The sequence below is a fragment of the Chiloscyllium plagiosum genome, unplaced genomic scaffold (genome assembly GCF_037043375.1).
Source record: "Chiloscyllium plagiosum isolate Xiang-an unplaced genomic scaffold, Cpla_swu_hap1 HiC_scaffold_32, whole genome shotgun sequence".
NCBI classification, from domain to species: domain Eukaryota; kingdom Metazoa; phylum Chordata; class Chondrichthyes; order Orectolobiformes; family Hemiscylliidae; genus Chiloscyllium; species Chiloscyllium plagiosum.
In genome coordinates, this window is record NW_028270170.1 from 43,073,759 (window position 1) to 43,090,394 (window position 16,636).

A 16,636-nucleotide genomic window follows, 5' to 3' on the forward strand; every position below is an offset into this window, starting at 1 on the left:
GATGGTATTAGGGAATGGGAGTTGTAGGGAAGGATGAGGGGGGAAGGGAGGAAATGAGGAGGGAGAGAGATTGGATCATAGTGAAGAGGCATGGGTGAGAGGTTGACAAGAGGGGTTAAAGGTAGCATTGGAGCTCCTCCTCCCTGAAGATAGGTTGAAAGATCTTTAGTTGCAGGAACTCACACTTTCTTTGTGTGAAACTCAGCCGACAGCTGTTAGACCTAAATAGCTGTCAGAACATGAGGTACTATGCTTCTCGAACATATTATAACCACTGACCTGCTGCTTTAGAGTGGGTTACTTGGAAATTGCAATATCTGCCAAAGTTAAGTTAGAATTTGATTCATTGATAGCAGTTTAGAGTTAAGTTTCATATTGTTACCATTTTGACTAACATCCCTGACCTCTCCTACTTGTTGGAGGATATCAAAACTTACACCCTCTCCCCTCATTCTCAATATTTGAAAAATATCAGCATTTATATTTACAAGATTGGAATAAACACTTGTTGCTTCAGTTGGAAGGTCACAAAACTCGATCTTTATCCTAGATATTGAAAGTACATCATCACGAGGGTCAAGTTGTAGTTGATTACATAGGATCTGAGTGGACATCCTGAAAACATTTGGTGACTTTAATGAAACACCAAGTGAAGGAAAGAATATCATTTTCTATTAATAATAATAATAATTCACTTCAATCTCGACTGCTAAAGTGAAGAAGAGTACATGGGATGATTTTTATTTCAAACTCCCTTCAAGTGCAAGCAAATAATAGCTGTCACTGTTTCTCTCTTGTGAAAAGAAGAACAAAGTCAATTTAATTATCAGCATGCAGTCTCTTGAGCGACGTTTCCTTCCCTCTTGCTCCAGCAATGCCAATTATAAAGAATGCTTTTCTATATCAAAGAGCAGCTCCATAGAAAATTACAGTTTCAGATTGTCCTCGGAGCTGTTTGAGAACTACTCAATTCAAGAGATTGTTTACAGAATGGGAAATTTTTAAACAAAGTTACCTCTGTGGCCAAGACACATTTTCCTTTTGCAAATAGCAAAAAGTACATCAACAAAAAAGCAGCACAACACAAGTGAATGAATTCTCTGAAAACAAATCCTCATTTGGAGATGAATGAAATATATTGGCAATGCACTTGCACTTCACGTGCTAAACATATCAATGAGAAAACCAGTACTCACAACGATAGATGAATGAAAATCCAGATGCCAACTCAGTCATTCTTAATATGGAGATGGGATATGAGGTGAAAATATGTAAATAATACTTAGTGCACAAATTATTGCAAAGAAAATCTAACAGTGTAAGCAATACATTTAAATCAGAAAAATGCACATTATATTAGATTATGAGAAACATAATGCTTGAAGGAAATTATATGGCTCGCGATATTCTGTCTGAAATTAAAGAGCTCATATGATTCAAAAACAAACTGCAGATATCAAGGAAGTAATGTTTCTATTATAAATGCTGCCCTTCTGTCACCTGGGCTGTGAGGTTGCTTCAAAGGTTTCTGTTGTAACTTCATCTTTGCAACAGAAATACTTGAGCGATTTTTTAACAGGTGTTCAGAAGTTTAGTTTGAAACCATTCACAGCTGTGTGACAGAAGTACATAAATGTAATGTGGCTGGGTGTGGAGAAGCAGATGTTGTGGCCTTTAGTCCCCTGTCTTCTGTAGGGAGCAAAGAGTAGGTCGGTTGTATACAATTTAAGCTAAATTTGAATCAACTGTTTAGTTTCATGCAGGTACCTTGTCTGAACATGATTGTCTTAGCCACAGTTAAACGTATCACTCTTACCTTTGAAACAGCAAGTTGTGGAATCAAGACCCTCCCACGATACTTGACAGTTCAGGGCAGCACTGACAGAGCATCTTTCAGGCCAGTATTGCATTGCTCTTTGTGGGACTTTATTATGTGCATATTAGCTACTACACTGCAGTGATGATACTTAATTAGCTGCATACCACTCTGTGGAAACTAAACCTTTCTTGCTAGCAGATTTTGAGGGAACATGATACAATGTAAAGGATATCGTTGTGTGCACAATGACTGGCAATCATCAACCATTGTTACCTGCACCTCGTTTATTTCCTGATATGTACAGTTGTGAGCAATTTTCACAAACCCTCATTAGCCTCTTTTGTGTTGTATTTCCATTGAGTTAATGGTTAAAGTTGAGTTAAACATTACTTTCCCCAAAGTACTGAAATAAACCTGCTTCACACCCTGTTGATTCTGATCATTCACATTCATTCTCACTGCTCACATTGGTACCTCCAGTTGGGTTCAATTGTAGGAGGGCAAATGTATGAATCCTGACAGGGTGTCTCACTGTATTAGCAAATGCACTATGAGACTAGTTAATCCAGAGGTAAGGACAAATCCCAGTGAAATTCATTTTGAAATACAAACCACAAAATTTAAAAAGCTGAAGTACATGAAGCTATCAAATGATTGCAAAAAGTGTATCAGTAATATTGTTCAGGATTAAGAAGAAATATCACCCTTACAGAGTTTGACCTGAATTCCTCATTCTATAGCTTAACTAATCACCAGCCTTTCAAACCCTTGACTTTTCTGCATTCAAACAGATCATGCTGTATTTTAATTCCATCTATCCATTGCGTTTATAACCAAAATCAACTAATCTTAGCTTTATAATTTTTCATTTGCACAAACCTCAACATAGAGGCATACAGCATGGAAACATACTCACTGGTCCAACTAGGCTATGCCAACCATGTTCCAAAACCAAACTAGTCCCACTTACCTGCATTTGGCCCATATTCCTCCAAACCTTTTCTATTCATGAACTTATCCAAATGTCTTTTAAAATTTGCAAATGTACCTGCATGCGTCATTTCCTAGAGTCATAGAGTCCTACAGCATGGAGACAAGCCCTTCGACCCAAACAGGTCCATACCAACCAAAATGTCCATCCATCCATGCTACCTTTATTTCCTTGCACTTGGCCCAGATTCTTTTAAACTTTTCCTACCCATGTATTTGTTCAAATGCTTTTTAAATGTTGTTAATGTGTCCCACCTCATTTCCCCTGGCAGCTCATTCCATATGTGTACCACCCTCTGTGTAAAAGATTTGCCTCTCAGGTTCCCTTTTACCCTTGCCCCTCTAACCTTAAACTAATGTTCTCCAGTCCTTGATTCCCCAACACTGGGAAAATGATTGAGTGCATTCACCCTATCCATTCCTCGCATGATTTTATACATTTCCACAAGATCACTCTTCCCTACCCCAAGTCTCCTATGTTCTAAACGAAAAGTCTTAGCTTGTCCAACCTCTCCCTATAACTCAGACCCTTGTGTCCTGGAAACATCCTTGCAAATTTTCTCTGCACTCTTTCCAGTAGCAAGGTAACTAAAGCTTGCAATATTCCAAGTGTGGCCTCACCAACGTCCTGTACAACTGCAACATAATTTCCAAACTTCTATACCAAATGCCCTGACTAATGGTAGGCCAGTGTGCCAAAAACCTTCTTCACTGCCCTGTCTACCTGTGACTCCACTTTCAGAGAACTGTGCAGCTGAACTCTAAATCCGTCTCTTTGACTATGCTCCTAAAAGTGCTACCATTCACCATGAAACTCCTACCTGATTTGACTTTCCAAAATGCACGACCTCACACTTATCTATATTAAACTCCATTTGCCATTTCTCGGTCTGCTTCCCCAGCTGATCAAGGTCCTGCTGCAGTTTCTGATAACCTTCCTCACTGTCCATGATACAACCTATTTTAGTGTCATCTGCAAACTTACTAATCACGCCTTGTATATTCTCATCCAAATCATTGATATACATAACAAATAACAATGGACCCAGCACCGACCCAGGAGGCACACCACTAGTCACAGGTTTCCAGTCTTACAGGAATCCTTCCACTATTACCCTCTGCTTCCTACCATCAAGCCAATCATGTATCCAATTTGCCAGCTTGCCCTGGATTCCATGTAATCTAATCTTTCAGAGCAGTCTATCATGTTGAACCTTATCAAAGGCTTCACTGAGATCAATATGGACTACATCTACTGTCCTACCCTCATCAACCTTCCTGGTCACTTCATCGAAGAACTCTAACAAACTTGTGAGGCATGATGTCCCCTGCACAAAGCCATGCTGACTACTCCTAATCAAACCCTGTTTTTTCCAAATGCATGTATACCTTATTCCTTGAAATCTTCTCAAGTAATTTATCTTACTAGTCGATAGTTCCCATGTTTTTCTTTGCAGCCCTTCTTGAATAAGGGCACAGACTCGTTACCTTCCAGATCTCACCATAGCTAACAATGATGCAAAAATGTCACCCAGGGCCCACGCAATTTCTTCACTAGCCTCTTGCAGGGCCCTTGGATATATCTGGTCAGGATCAGGAGATTCATCCATCTTCATACATTCTAATATGTCCAACACCTCCTCCACTGTGCACATTCTCACCGTGTCTGTGTGGGTTTCTTCTGGGTGCTCTGGTTTCCTCCCATAGTCCAAAGATGTGCGGGTTAGGTGAATTAGCCATGCTAAATTGCCCAAAGTGTTCAGGGATGTGTAGGTTAGGTGCATCAGTCAGGCAAAATGTAGAGCAATAGGGTAGGGGATTGGGTCTGGGTAGGTTAATCTTCAGAGGGTTGGTGTGGACTTGTTGTGCCAAATCCCTAGATCGCAGTTGCTTGTACTTGAGTAATGTCTCCTTTTTTGTGGTCAAAGCCTCAACATCTCATCATCCCAGGTTCCCTATTCCTGCTAACCTTCACAGGAACATTTGGACCTTGAACTTGAGCTATCTCACTTCTAAAGGCCTCCCACTTGCCAAAGCTCCTTTGCCTGCAAACAAACTACTCCAAACTACTCCCTGCAAGATCCTGTCTAATTTCATCAAAATTCACCTTGCTCCAGGCTTGAACTTGAACCTGTAGACCATTTTGTCCCTCTCCATAACTATTTTAAAATTAATAGATTTATGGTCACTGGTCCTCTGGTAGTTCATTCCACACATGAACCACTCTGTGCAAAAAGGTTTCTCCTCATGCCCTTCTTAAGTCTTTCTCCTCTCATCTTAGAAATGTGCTCCCTATTTTTGAACTCCTCCATCATAGTGAAAAGATCCTTGCTATTCACCTTAACTATGTCCCTCATGATTTTACAAATCTTTATAATGTCATCCCTCAACCTCCAGTGAAAAAGGTTCGAGCCTATCTTGATAACTCAAGGCTAGATTACTGGAAGAGGGAATTCCATTTTCCACCCTGCTGTTAGAATTGGGTCATGAATCTTGCCCTTGTTACTGACATCCATATCCTGAAATTCAATTAAACAAATGGAAACAAAATTCTCAGAGATGTCAATGATGCACTCGACAGAACCCTTCGGCTTTCAGCAATGGCCAGGTTCAAGTTCGTGACAATTTAAATCTCATTAAAGATTTAAATCATGCTCATTCAACCTGCTGCATTTATTATAGCAGTGGATGGTAAAAATAAATGTGCTTGCTATCAAGGTATGAGTGATGTATGTGTTGCTGGTGGATAAACTAAGGTTTAATGTAGATTAATAGTTTCACTTATATTCACAGTACAAACTTAACTTTAACCCCTGTGTATTTCCTACTACTGAGAAATGGTTCCCAATAACTTCACAATAAAAGGTGAGGAACTCTTCCACAAAAAATAAATTTTGACTATCTCTGTGCTTACTCTTTCTATAGCAACAGCACTTTTTTTTGCTTTAAGTATAAAAGACTTCCAAGTGCTGGTATCTGTGGATAGAATCTTATGGAGACAACTGTGGTTTTGGTTGGCAGGTGGAGAATCATGAGATCCCACTTTGACTCTTTAGAAGTTCCATCACACCACATTCAGCATTCAAATGGACAGCACCAGGCCATCCTCTAGGAGATCAAGGACCTAGGTGGTTGGGGCTGGCCAAAAGTCCCATCTTGGGATTTGATATCTAATCAGAGATCAGCTATGTTTATGTGCTCATAGTACCTCTAGTGGAGATGATGGTGGTTGCTGCTTGTACTACCATGTCAAAGAGGACAACACACGTGGCAGAGGTGATGGTGAGGGAGGGAGGTCATATTGGGACGAGTGAAGGAAGTGTTAGCAGGAAGATAGCACTCCGTGGATTCACCCCCACCTCAGTACTAGTTCCTTCAATCAGGTGTTGAATGCCTTCAAATGAGGGTCCCTGCCCAAAGCCTGCAAACAAACATACAGATTCTGGTTGTTATGCTTCTCAAGCCCACCACCTGCTGCTAGGTTAAAAACAGATGCAGTGGGATGAGGTCCTTAAGCATGCATTAATTATCCAGTTAAGAGCCTCAATTGGTGGTAGGGTTCCGATCACAGACTTAGTCTGAGTGGATATTCTTCTCAGCACTGTCACCAATAAAGTCTAGATAAATGCACCTCAAGGGCCCATATTGTCTAGTGTGGAGGAGGATAGACCTCTTAGGTCTAACCAAAGAGAGTTCTCTTATAGAGAATAAACCATTATTTGTTATATTTCCATAACTATTTACATGTGACAAGGAAATGCCATGTCTGAGAGAGATTGTTTGGTGGTTCTCATCTTGGTCTGACTCCAACACAGCCCTTAGTTACTTGCCTCAATAGTTCTCATGACAGTGTGCTTATGGTGTTCAGCGAGTATTAACATTTCCAGATCCATATACAATAGACACTGGAAGGCAGCAGGACTCCACATGCCACCTCCACCACCTTCAGAAGAAGAGTCATACTGGACTTGAAACATTTTGCAGGAGCAGTGGGAGCAGTGAGAACAAGAACCAGGGGCTGCCAGGAAGTTAAATTTCCCATTTAAATACTTACCTTGTGGAATCAGCAGCCCCCATTTTTGCAGCAGCAGTGGGAGCGGTGAGGGCGAGGAGCTGAGTGGGAGCAGTCAAATTGAGCTCTGGGAAGGTGAGTGAACTAATATATTTGGGCAGCGGCTAAACCCAAGACAAGGAGTTCTCTGACCTCCACCCCCACTCCCCCAACCCCCACACCCCCGCCCCCTGCCTCTAGCCAAAAAAAAAAGACTCTGTGGTGTATTCTTTTGGCCAGTAAGTGGTGTGATTGGTAATGTTTTTTAAAATTTCATTTATTTATTATTTGATATTCTAGTTGGATTAAGTTAAGTTTAACAGTACAAATAGCAGGAGATCTCAGACCCATGTTATGCTTCTCTTGCTCAATGTGGGAGCTCAGGGACTCCTTCATGTGCAGGAAGTGTGTCTAACTGCAGCTCCTGTTAGACCGCATGACAAGTCTGGAGCTGCGTATGGACTCACTTATGAGCATCCGCGATGCTGAGGAGGTTGTGACAGCATGTTTAGCGAGTTGGTCATACCACAGATTAGGATTGGTGAGGAAGAAAGGGAATGGGTGACCATAAGGCAGAGAAAGAGTAGGAAGACAGTGCAGGTGTCCCCTGTGGTCATGTCCCTCCAAAACAGGTACATTGCTTTGGATACTGTTGGAGGAGATGGCCTGGTTCGTGGCACCGTGGCTGGCTCCGTTGTACAGAAGTGAGGGAAAAAGAGTGGAAGGGCTATAGTCATAGGGAATTCAATTGTACGGGGAGTAGATAGATGGTTCTGCGGTTGAAAACAAGACTCACAAATTGAATGTTACCTCCAAGGTGCATGGGTCAGGGATGTCTCAGATCGGCTGCAGGACATTCTGAAGGGGGAGGGTGAATAGTCAGCTGTCATGGTGTATATAGGCACCAATGATATGGGTAATAAATGGGATGAAGTCCTACATGCAGAATTTAGGAGTCATATTAAAAAGTAGGACATCAGAAGTAGTAATCTCAGGATGCTAGTCAGTGTAGAAATGAAAGAATGGGCAGGATGAATGAGTGGCTTGAGAGATGGGAGGGAGGTGTTCAAATTTTTGGGACACTGGGACCAGTTCTCGGGAAGGTGGGACGAAGGGGAAGAGTAGGCAGGGAGCAGATGATGAATACAAAGGGACAGGTGGACTGAGATACATTTGTTTTAATGCGAGAAGTGTTGTAGGTAAAGCAGATGGATTAGTAGCTGGGAGCATGATATTATTGCTAATACTGAGACTTGGTTGAGGGAAGGGCAAGATTGGCAACTAAATATCCTGGGATATCTATGCTTCAGGTGGGACAGACAGACTGGTAAAAGGTGTGGAGGAGTTGCATTACTGGTAAGAGAGGATATCACAGTTGTGCTGAAGGAGGGCACTATGGACGACTCGAGCAGTGAGGCAATATAAGCAGAGGTCAGAAATAGGAAGGGTGCAGTAACAAAGTTGGGGCTATACTACAAGTCTCCCAACAGCGAGTATGAGTGTGAGGTACAAATATATAGACAGATTATGGAAAGATGTAGGAGCAACAGGGTGGTGGTGTTGGGAGATCTTAACTTGCCCAACATTGACTAGGATTCACTTTAGGTTTAGATGGAGCAGAATTTGTAAGGAGCATCCAGGGGAGCTTTCTAGAGCAGTATGGAAATAGTCCAACTCAGGAAGGGGCCTGGTGTTGGGGAATGAGCCCGGTCAGTTGGTTGAAGTTTCAGTAGGGGATTATTTTGGGAATAGTGATCACAATTCCGTAAGCTTTAGAATACTCTCGGACAAAGACGAGAGTGGTCCTAAAGGAAGAGTGCTAGATTGGGGAAAGGCCAAGTATAGCAAATTTCAGCAGGTGCTGGGGAATGTGGATTGGGAGCAGCTGTTTCAGGGTAAATCCACATTTGATATGTGGGAGGCTTTTAAAGGGAGGTTGATTCGAGTGCAGATCAGGCATGTCCCTGTGAAAAAGAGGGATAGAAATGGCAAGATTAGGGAACAGTGAATGACAGGTGTAATTGTGAGACTAGCTAAAAGGAAAAAGGAAACATACATAAGGTCTAGGCGACTAATAACAAATGAAGTTTTGGAAGAATATCAGGTAAGTAGGACCAACCTGAAATGAGGAATTAAGAGGGCTAAAAGGGGTCATAAAATACTTCTAACAATCAGTATGAAGAAAAGTCTCAAAGTATTTTATTCGTATATAAGAGCAAGAGGGTAACTAGAGCAATTTCCCTTCCCACGTGGTTAAAGATGCCCTCCAATCCATCTCATCCACATCCCGCAACCCCGCCCTCAGACCCCACCCCTCCAACCGTAACAAGGACAGAACGCCCCTGGTGCTCACCTTCCACCCTACCAACCTTCGCATAAACCAAATCATCCGCCGACATTTCCGCCACCTCCAAACAGACCCGGCCACCAGGAATATATTTCCCTCCCCACCCCTTTCCGCCTTCCGCAAAGACTGTTCCCTCTGTGACTACCTGGTCAGGTCCACGCACCCCCTACAACCCACCCTCCCATCCTGGCACTTTCCCCTGCCACCGCAGGAACTGTAAAACCTGCGCCCAGACCTCCTCCCTCACCTCTATCCAAGGCCCTAAAGGAGCCTTCCACATCCATCAAAGTTCTACTTGCACATCCACTAATATCATTTATTGTATCCGTTGCTCCCGATGCGGTCTTCTCTACGTTGGGGAGACTGGGCGCCTCCTAGCAGAGCGCTTTAGGGAACATCTCCGGGACACCTGCACCAATCAACCACACCGCCCCGTGGCCCAACATTTCAACTCCCCCTCCCACTCTGCCGAGGACATGGAGGTCCTGGGCCTCCTTCACCGCCGCTCCCTCACCACCAGACGCCTGGAGGAAGAATGCCTCATCTTCCGCCTCGGAATACTTCAACCCCAGGGCATCAATGTGGACTTCAACAGTTTCCTCATTTCCCCTTCCCCCCACCTCACCCTAGTTCTAAACTTCCAGCTCAGCACTGTCCTCATGACTTGTCCGGACTTGTCCTACCTGCCTATCTCCTTTTCCAACTATCCACTCCATCCTCTCCTCCCTGACCTATCACCTTCATCCCCTCCCCCACTCACCCATTGTACTCTATGCTACTTTCTCCCCACCCCCACCCTCCTCGCTTCAGGGTCACTGCATTTATTCCTGAGGAAGGGCTTTTGCCGTCAATTTCGAAGCTCCTTGGATGCTGCCTGAACTGCTGTGCTCTTCCAGCACCACTAATCCAGAGAAAGGGTTAGCCTACTCAAGGACAAAGGAGGGAAGCTATGCGTGGAATCAGAGAAAATGGGTGAGATTCTTAATGAGTACTCTGTGTCAGAATTCACCGAGGAGAGGGATATGACAGATGTTGAGGCTAGGGATAGATGTTTGATTAATCTAGGTCAAGTCAGCATAAGGAAAGAGAAGTGTTGGGTATTCTAAAAGGCATTATAGTGGACAAGTCACCAGGTTTGGATGGGATCTATCCCAGATTACTGAAGGATGTGAGAGATGAAATAGCTGGGGCTTAACAGAAGACTTTGCAGCATCCTTGAACACGGATGAGGTCCCAGGGGACTGGAGAATTGTTAATGTTGTCCCCTTATTTAAGAAGGGTAGCGAGGATAATCCAGGTCATTATAGACTGGTGAGCCTGATGTCAAAGGTAGGGAAGCTGCTGGAGCAGATACTGAGGGATAGGATCTATTTACATTTGGAAGAAAATGGGCTGATCAGTGAGAGGCAGCATGGAAGGTCATATTTTATCAACATAATAGATTATTTGAGGCAGTGACAAAGTTGATTGATGAGGGAAGGGCTGTAGATGGCATATACATGGACAAGTGTAAGGCTTTTGATATGGTTCCCTATGATGGAACATAAGAACATAAGAACTAGGTGGAAGTGTAGGCCATCTGGTCCTTTGAGCCTTCTCCGCCATTCAATAGGATCATAGCTGATCTTTTCATGACCTCAGCTCCACTTACTTGCCATCTCACCATAACTCTAATTCCTTTATTGTTAAAAAAATCTATCTTAGCTTTAAAAATATTTACAGAATTAGCATGAACTACTTCACTGGGCAGGGTATTCCATAGATTGCTGGAAAAGCGCAGCAGGTCAGGCAGCATCCAGGGAACAGGAGAATCGACGTTTCGGGCATAAGCCCTTCTTCAGGAATGAGGAAAGTTTGTCCAGCAGGCCAAGATAAAAGGTAGGGAGGAGGGACTTGGGGGAGGGGTGTCGGAAATGCGATAGGTATTCCCCCAAGTCCCTCCTCCCTACCTTTTATCTTAGCCTGCTGGACAAACTTTCCTCATTCCTGAAGAAGGGCTTATGCCCGAAACGTCGATTCTCCTGTTCCCTGGATGCTGCCTGACCTGCTGCGCTTTTCCAGCAACACATTTTCAGCTCTGATCTCCAGCATCTGTAGACCTCACTTTCTCCTATTCCATAGATTCACAACCCTGAGTAAAGAAATTCCTTCTCAATTCAGTCTGAAATCTGCTCCCTCTTATTTTGAGGCTATGCCCTCTTGTCCTAGTTTCATCTGCCATTGGAAACATCCTCTCTATCTTATATCTTCTTTTCATAATTTTAAATGTTTCTATAAGATCCCTCCTCATCCTTCTAAATTCCAATGAATTTAATCCCAGTCTACTCAGTATCTCCTCATAAGCCAAACCCCTCAACTCCAGAATCAACCTAGTTAGCCTCCTCTATACCCCCTCTAGTGCCAGTGTATCCTTTCTCAAGTAAGGAGACCAAAATTGCAAGCAGTATTCCAGATATGGCCTCACCAGCACCCTGTACAGCTGCAATATGGCTTCCCTGCTTTTTAACTCAATCCCTTTAGCAAAGAAGGACAAAATTACATTTACCTTCCTAATTACCTGCTGTACCCACAAACCAACCTTATGTGATTCAATCACAAGGACACCCAGGTCCCTCTGTACAGCAGCATGCTGCAACTTTTTACCATTCAGTAATAGTCAATTTTACTGTTACTCCTACTGAAATGGATGACTTCACATTTATTAGTTGCCGATATAATTGTTCTTCTGTCTTTCTCTCACCTTTTTGGGGTCTGTAATGCATGCTCATGTAGTTTGACTACCACTTGTTAACTCAATTTTTTTACTATTTTTATCCACCCATGGGAGCTTTGCTCACTAATTTCGGATGACGATTCTGGGTAATCCAAGATGAAGGATGGGAAAAAGTTGTGGCTGTAAGAGCTGCTTCTTTTTTGAGATATTTTTGATGTTGGAGGTGATTACTTTGAATTCCAGGAGCAGTAATTACTATTTTATAAGCTGTTGCATTGTTTTGGAACTTTGGGGGAAAAAAGATCAAAACTTTAAAACGAGGAAGGGAGGCAAAGCAACTTACACTGTTGTCTGACACAGCACTGAATCTGCACAGTTCAAGTATCTCTGGACATTGCAATTCATTTAAGAAAAATTAACAAACAACAAAATTCATAGCTGACCTTGGAGGAACCTATGTGGGAGAGCTTACAGCAGAGGAGAAGCTAAGTGCATAGTTTTTAAGTGTAACTATGCTGTAAATCTACAATAGTGACTGGAGTAGGCTCTTTTTTGACTTTTTTTTGAGATGTCTCTTGATTCAAATTTTTAAAATATAAAACATGGATACTAAGTTAGTCTGGAGCAGTGTTTTTTAGAGCAGTAAGCGGCGCTGGTTTCTGGGTCTGTAGATTGTTAAGGAGCAAAGATGGCTTTTAGTAGAGTGATGTGCTCTTCCTGTCAGATATGACAGATTAGGGAGAGTTCCCATGTTACTGATGATTGTGTCTGCAGGAAGTGTCTTTGATTGCAAATCCTATCAGATCGCATGAATTGGTTAGAGCTGTAGTTAGAGGCAATGAGGAATGCGATAGATTAGGAAGGGAGAAAAACCACAGAAAGAGTCAGGTAGATGGCTTACCTCCAGGAAAGGTAGGAGAGGGAAACAGGTAGTGCAAAGGTTTACTGTGGCTATCCCCATCTCAAACAAGTATGCCGTTTCGCAAAATACAGGGAGTGATGGACTCTCAAGGGAATATAACATGAACAACCACGGTTCTGGTACTGAGACTGGCTATAATGTAAAGAGGGGTTTGTCAGGCTCAAAGCAATCGACTGTGATAGGGGGCTATCTAGTCAGATGCACGTTTCTGAGGCCGGCAGCAAAAAATCATAATGGTGTATTGCCTCCCTGAGACCAAGATTAAGGATATCTTAGAGAGGGTGCAGAATGTTCTCAAAGGGGAGTGGGACCAGCAGGAGGTCGTTGTGCACATTGGAACTAATGATCTTGGAAGGGAAAAAAGTGAGATTCTGAAGGGAGACTATAAAAAAAAGGCAGGAATTTAAAAAGGGGATCCTCAAGAGCAACAATATCGGGATTAGTCCCGCTGCTACGAGCTAGTGAGGGTGGGAACAGGAGGATAGAACAGATGAATGCATCGCTGAGGAGCTGGTGCAAGGGAGAAGTGTTCACATTTTTGGATCATTGGAATCTTTTCTGAGGTAGAAGTGACCTGTTTAAGAAGGATGGATTGCACTTGAATTGGAAGGGCACAAATATACTGGCAGGGAGATTTGCAAGAGCTGGCTCGGGAGGATTTAAACTAGTAAGGTGGGGGGCAGAGAGGGGCGTGGTGGGAGGAGGTGCCAGGGAAATAATGAGGAAAGAGATAAATCTGAGACTGGCAGAGTTGGGAAAAGGAGCAAGTCAAACAGTCATGGCAGGCACGACAAAATAGAGAATGATGTAGGACTGATAAATTAATTCATTTCAATGCAAGAGGTCTAACAGGGAAGGTGGATGAACTCAGGGCATGGTTACGAACATGGGACTGGGATATCATAGCGATTACAGAGATGTGGCTCAGGGATGGACAGCTCTGACAGCACAATGTTCCAGGATACAAATGCTACAGGAAGGATAAGAGGGGAGGGGGTGGGGGGGGAGTTGCATGACATTTTTGATAACATTAAAGGGATGACATTTCGGCTGTACTTAGGGAGGACATTCCTGGGAATATGTCCAGGGGACATTGTTTGGATGGAACTGTGAAATAAGAAAAGGATTGTACTACAGACCACCCCCCAACAGTCAGCAGGCAATTGAGAAACAAATTTGCAAGGGGATCTCAGTTATCTGTAAGAACAACAGGGTGATTATGGTAGGGAATTTTAACTTTCCAGACATAGGCAGGGACTGCCATAGTGTTAAAGGTTTAGATGGAGAGGAATTTGTTAGGTGTGTACAAGAACATTCCCTGATTCAGCATGTGGATGCACCTACTAGAGAAGGTGCAAAACCTGACCTACTCTTGGGAAATAAGGCCAGGCAGGTGACTGAGGTGTCAGTGGGAGAGCACTTTGTTGCTTGCGACAAGTTTTAAATTGGAGGAAGGCCAGAATTGATGGTATTAGGCAAGAACTTTCAAAAGTTGATTGGGGCAGATGTTCGCAGGGAAATGGGTGGCTGGTAAATGGGGAAACCTTCAAAAATGAGACAACAAGACTCCAGAGACAGGATGTTCCTGTTTGGGTGAAAGACAAGGCCGGTAGGTAATGCTAGATGACTAGAGAAATTGAGGTTTTTTGGTCAAGAAAAAGAAGGAAGCATATCTCAGGTTTAGAGAGCAGAGAAGTGTATGAAGGTACAGGAGTATACTTAAGAGAGAAATCAATTGGTCAAAAAGGGGTTATGAGATAGCTTTGGCAATCAGGGTTAAGGAGAATCCAAATAGATTCTATAAATATATTAAGGACAAAAGGGTAACTAGGGAGAGAACACGGCTCCTCAAAGATCAGCAAGGCAACCGATGTGTGGAACCACACGAGATGGGGGAGATACTAGATGAGTATTTTGCATCAGTGTTTACTGTGGAGAAGGACTTTGAAGATCTAGAATGTGGGGAAATAGATGGTGACATCTTGAAAAATGTTGATATTACACAGCAGTGGTGCTGGTGTCTTAAAACATATAATGCTGGATAAATCCCCAGGATCTGATCAGGTATACCCTGGAACTCTATGGGAAGATAGGGCAGCGATTGTTGGGTCCCTTGATGAGATATCTGAATCATTGATAGTCACAGATGAGGTGCTGGAAGATTAGAGATTGGCTAATGTGATGCCACTATTTAACAAAGGTGGTAAGCAAAAGCCAGGGAGCTATAGACTGATGAGCTTGACACTGGTGGTGGGCAAGCTGTTGGAGGGAATCCTGAAAGATAGGATTTACACGTATTTGGAAAAGCAAGGACTGCTTAGGGATAGTCAACATGGCCTTGGGGATGGGAAATCATGTCTCATTAACTTGATTGAGTTTTTTGAAGAAATAACAAAGAGGATTAATGAGGGCAGAGTGATGGACATGATCTATATGTACTCCAGTAAGGTGTTCGACAAGGTTCCTCATGGTAGACTGGCTAGCAAGGTTAGATCACATGGAATAAAGGGAGAACCAGCCATTTGGATACAGAACTGGCTCAAAGATAGAAGACAGAGGGTGGTGTTGGAGGGTTGCCTTTCAGACTGGAGGCCTGTGGCACAAGGGTCGGTGCTGGGTCCACTGCTTTTCATCATTTATATAAATGATTTGAGCGTTAACAGAGGAGACATACATAGTAAGTTTGCAGATGACACCAAAATTGGCAGTGTGGTGGACAGCGAAGAAGCTTATCTCAGAGTACAATGGGATCTTGTTCAGATGGGGCAATTAGCTGAGGAATGGCAGATGAGGTTTAATTTAGATAAATGTGAGGTGCTGCATTTTGGAAGGGCAAATCAGGGCAGAACTTACACACTCAATGGAAAGGTCCTGGCAACAAAAAGACCTTGGGGTGCAAGTTCATAGTACCTTCAAAGGGGAATCACAGGTAGATAGGATAGTGAAGAAGGTGTTTGGTATGCTTTCCTTTATTCAACAGAGCATCGAGTATAGGAGTTGGGAGGTCTTGTTGTGGCTGGTTAGGCCACTTTTGGATTATTTTGATCAGAAACACGGAGATTGAGGTGGCACCTGATTGAGGTCTACAAAATCATGTTTGGTAAAGACAGGGTACTTCGCAAGAAGGTTTTTCCCAGAGTGGGGGACTCAATTACTAAGGGTCACGAGTTCAAGGTGAGAGGGGGAATGTTTAAAGGAGATATACGTGGAAAGTTCTTTACGCAGAGGGTGGTGGGTAACTGGAACACGTTGCCAGTGGAGGTGGTGGAGGGCGGCATTATAGCATCATTTAAGATGTATCCAGACAGATACATGAATGGACAGGGAGCAGAGGGATACAGAACCTTGGAAAATAGGTGACAGGTTTAGATAGAGGATTTTGATTGGCGCAGGCTTAGCAGGCTGGAGTGCCTGCTCCTGTGTCGTAATTTTCTTTGTGTTTTTGTTCTATTAACTCTGTTTCTCTCTCCTCAGATGCTGCCATAGATTGCTGAGTTTTTGTACATGATTAGATTAGATTACTTACAGCATGAAAACAGGCCCTTCGGCCCAACAAGTTCATACCGACCTGCCGAAGCACAACCCACCCAGACCCATTCCCCTACACCTAACACTATGGGCAATTTAGAATGGCCAATTCATCTAACCTGCTCATTTTTGGACTGTGGGAGGAAACCGGAGCACCCAGAGGAAACCCACGCAGACAGGAGGAGAATGTGCAAACTCCACACAGTCAGTCACCTGAGGTGAGATTACTTATAGTGTGGAAACAGGCCCTTCGACTCAACAAGCCC

General features: G+C 43.2%; 1 protein-coding gene across 1 annotated transcript in view; it reads right to left on the minus strand.

Annotated features, from left to right (window-relative positions):
* LOC122539683 (vasoactive intestinal polypeptide receptor-like) overlaps positions 1-16,636 on the minus strand; it is a 149,972-nt gene that overhangs the window by 34,477 nt on the left and 98,859 nt on the right. The window lies entirely within an intron of this gene.